Raw genomic sequence first — 4,420 nt, forward strand, 5'->3', positions numbered from 1 at the left:
TTCACGGTGATGTGCTCCTGGGACATCCTGATACGTATGCAACTCTACCTTCTTCCAACCTTTTAATAAGAAAAACGTCTCCTTGCTGCTTTAGGCATTTTGAAATTTCTGCTATGGCTTTTACCCAGTGTTTGTGTGTAGCAGGCTGGATAAGCAGAGACGATCTCATGTGGGCATTTGTATTTTGAAACCTAACTGTAAATGCTGGCAGGAAACAATTCAGTCAGTTCTTACTCCATGCCTACCCAGGTAAGTGTGTACACGTGGTGAGCAGACAGACACGGTGGGCAGCAGCAAACATCAGCTTGCTAGTGGGAGAGGACACAAGAGCGCAGGGGCTGCCCTGTGCCCAGGTGTAGCTGAGGACAAAGTGTCCTTGGTGGCTTAGGTCTCTCATGCGGGGCCCAGGAGGAAGTAAGTAACATTTCCAAAATTTGCACTCTCACATTTTGCCATGTTTAGTCTAGCTTGGCTCTCCTCAGCCCATGGTCTGCTCTTGCCTTACAGCTGTCCCTCTGCTCGCTCGAGGGTCTTGTTTATGAAGCATCAGGGAAGCTTTGGGCAGATAGGGTGTTTAAGTGTTAGCCAGACATGGGTACATACAGCATTCCTGCAGTCACCGCTACCAGAACTTGTCAGTGTTTCCCATCACCTTTCCGTATTCCTGGGTCTTTGAGCCTGGTATCCCCTTTCTGTCTCAAGACTCCAAAAGTCTTCTAGCTTCTTGCATCCTCAGTCTCCTGGGGACTGCCAGCTTGTCATACAGATCAGTTTCCCAGAACAGCACTTCCTTGATCTTTCACAGCGTGGGGACAATGACACTGTGGACTTCTGTTTTACTTCTGTAGGTGGGAGGAGTCAGTGCATCGGAGAATCTTTCCTGTGTAAGAATGAGGTCACCCTCTCTCTGGCAGCCATATTCAGTTTTGCATCTTAGCATTTTCTTCCCCTCACAGAGGGAAAACAGTGGATGCTAAATGCAGTGTGGGCAGAAACAGAAGTAGGGCAACGCTGAAGTCCGAAGCAAGGAATTATATCCAGGAGAGGGTAGGACTTGGGGAGGAAGTGTTCCAGGCCGCGTGAATAGGATGTGTAAAGGTCCTGAGGTCTATCAGAGTCAGACTCATTTAAACAATGAGAATGTAGCATGAATGAAGGGGCCGATGGACAGAATGGTGTGAGAGGATTGGAGAGAGACTCTATTTCAAGAAAAAAAAATGACAAAACATTAAATGGAGTTAGCCTAGTAAGGTTCTGTTTTCACATCTTTGAGGAGATTGCTGTGAGGTGAGATACAGATGAGTAGAAAAATATATGTTTAGCATGTATGAGGCCCTGGGTTCAGCCCACAGATGAATCAATAACTCAAAAACCAAAACTATACCCCATAGGTAAGTAGTAATTGATTTGCTTGAGTTTTTTTTGGTTGAGTTTGTTGTCGTTGTTGTTGTTGTTGTTGTTGTTGAGACAGGGTGTCACTATGCAGCTCTGGCTGGACAAGAACTCATTACATAGCTCTAACTGGCCTCAGATGAGTGCTAGGATTAAGGGATGGCACCACCATATCGCTCTGTAACTTAAATAAAAGAAAGAAAGAAAAAAAAAAAGCAAGTCTTGGCTAACAAGTGTGGAAATGGAAATCTTCAACAGAGCTGCTGGGAAAGTGGAGTGATCTGGCCACCCTGGAAAGTGGTCTGTTGGTCCCTCCAAATGCTATGCGGAGGATAACTAGATGGCTGAGGAACTAGGGAAGGGTAGAAACCAGTGTGCAAACACTTGTGCACGAATGCTCATCTCACCCTGCTTAGTGAGGTTGAGACGCCCAAGGCTCATAAGCTGGTGTCTGGATAAACAGAATATGAAGCAGGGACTCAGCCTTTGGCATGGACGGATCTCATAAACTGCGCTGAAGGACAGAAGCCAAACATGAATGGTCACATATCTGTTTACATAAAATATCCAAATTAGCTAAGTCCGTTACGACAGTGGGTAGACTGGCAGATGGCGGGCCTGGGGAAGGGAAGTTGGACACCAGTGATTGCTAGGAATAAAATGTCTCTCTGGAGTGGCACAGATGCTTTGATGTGGGTAAAGAGGATGACTGTGTAGCACTCTGAACGTATAAATTTTAGAGTCATTCATCCTAGCTGTGATATACATAGTTACCAAGTATCAGTCTACTGCCTCTAATTTTAAAGAGCCCTGGGGTTTGCATGTGAAAATGAATTAGGAAAGTGTCTTAGTCTGGGTTTCTATTCCTGCACACACATCATGACCAAGAAGCAAGTTGAGGAGGGAAGGGTTTATTCAGCTTACACTTCCACATTGCTGTTCATCACCAAAGGAAGTCAGGACTGCAACTCAAGTAGGACAGGAAGCAGGAGCTGTTGCAGAGGCCATGGAGGGATGTTACTTACTGGCTTGCTTCCCCTGGCTTGCTCAGCTTGCTCTCTTATAGAACCCAGGACCACCAGCCCAGGGATGGCACCACCCACAATGGGCTGGGTCCTCCCCCCTTGATCACTAGTTGAGAAAATGCCTTATAGCTGGGTCTCATGGAGGCATTTCCTCAACTGAGTGAGGCTCCTTTCTCTGTGATAACTCCAGCTTGTGTCAAGTTGACACATAAAACCAGCCAGTACAGAAAGGGAGGAATGACAGTGCAGAGGCTTCTGTGGCATTCCAGGGGACAATGACAGTGACTTGGGGTAGGGCAGAGACAATGGGATGTCTGACACTGAAGATGCCTAGGAAATGTCCATGCCATTTAGGCCAAGTAGCGATCCACAGGCAGCATCCGTACAGCTGAGGATAACTATGAATGCCACTCAATACAGCATCGTGAACTTACTGAATATCATGAATTAAAACAAACAAAACACTTATTGTGAGTTCCTAACATCTGATCTCTGTGGATGACAATGCTGTGTCACAATGACAAAGGCTTGGGCACATGCCATCTGACTGTAGAGCATCACAGAGGTCACTGGAAAGAAGATTCGATTTCAGGAAAAGAGAGATAGGGGAAGTGACTGGAGAGATGGAATGGCCTCCAGCCTCCTGCTTTCTGGGCAGAGGATGAGCTGTGATCATAAATGCACCAAAAGGGCAGCACAAGGTCCTGATGGAAGAGGTCTGGTGAGGGCCAAATAACTCTCAAGACTCTGAAAAATGGCCCCAGAAAGGCCAAGAAATTGATGGTTTTTGTAAGGACAGCAAGGTCCAGGAAGCTAGCAAGAGCTAGATGTGGGCAATGTCGGTGCCCAGCCTGAGGTGCTGCTGGAAAATGACTGGGAGGAGACCCATGTTTGATGCAGCTGTCTAGAGAGTGGCAGGGTTGACTCTGTTCTTTCAGAGTATCATGGCTCTAATTTTGATGTGTAGGGGATCAAAGTGGAAATTTCTGGTTTCTTTCTTTCTTTCTTTCTTTCTTTCTTTCTTTCTTTCTTTCTTTCCTTCTCTCTCTCTCTCTCTCTCTCTCTCTCTCTCTCTCTCTCTCTTTCTTTCTTTCGCATTTATTTTGTGCTGAATTTATTCCCATGCAATGAGTTTTAGTTTCTTCAGTTTCTTCTGGATATCTTTTTCTTCTGTGCAACCTCCTCTTCTGGATTTGGAACAATCTGTTCCTTCTCAGTGAGGAGCATCTCAGTGTGGCAGGGGGAGCTCATGGATGGGTTAATCCGGCCATGAGCTCTGCATGTTCGTCTGCGCATCTTAGGTGCCTGTTCACCTGGATGTGTTCAATGACTAAATAATCTACATCTAAACCCTTAAGTTCAGCATTACTCCCTGCCTTTTTAAGCATGTGCAGCACAAACTCAGCACTTGTTTTTGGGCCACTGTCCCTGTGTCCAGCCCCACTGTTTGGCCTGAGCACCTACTGACTCCACCATTATACAACTGGAATGGCACACATTGCTTCTTTAAAGTGACATCATTCAGATACTTGGTGGCTTTGTGGATAGGCATACCCTTGATGGCCTGGGCAGTTTCCTGGATGTTCTTAAAGTGAACACAAAGGTTTGAACCTCTTGATGCTGCAAAGAGAAAAAAATATCCATTTTATTTTGTGGGACTTTCTGGGCCAAGGGAGTAGCGAATCATCTTCACAGGTCACCTATGGCCACTTACAGGAAGAGGAAGCAATTTCTGGTTTCTTTAACAACTTAGTTGTATCATGTGATAATCTTTTCTGGAAGCTGTCTTGTGAGGGGGTGTGTGTTGTTTTACTGAAGGCAGATACTTGAGAGGGCACGTTTAGAAAACATGTAAATGGAACCCTGAAGACAGAGTGAAGAAGCCTCCTTTTCCTATTAATCTTCTTTCCCTCCCTGCTTATGGCTGGTGGGATAGAAGTAAGGTTGAAGTGCTCAAGAACCCTAAATAAAGTAGGTTTTGAAGAATCTAAACCTTTGGGGAT

General features: G+C 45.6%; 1 pseudogene; it reads right to left on the minus strand.

Moving 5' to 3' along the window:
- Positions 1–3,531: 3,531 nt before the first annotated feature.
- On the minus strand, positions 3,532–4,104 carry LOC116887659 (annotated as a pseudogene).
- Positions 4,105–4,420: the final 316 nt, after the last annotated feature.

The sequence above is a fragment of the Rattus rattus genome, chromosome 1, assembly GCF_011064425.1.
Source record: "Rattus rattus isolate New Zealand chromosome 1, Rrattus_CSIRO_v1, whole genome shotgun sequence".
NCBI classification, from domain to species: domain Eukaryota; kingdom Metazoa; phylum Chordata; class Mammalia; order Rodentia; family Muridae; genus Rattus; species Rattus rattus.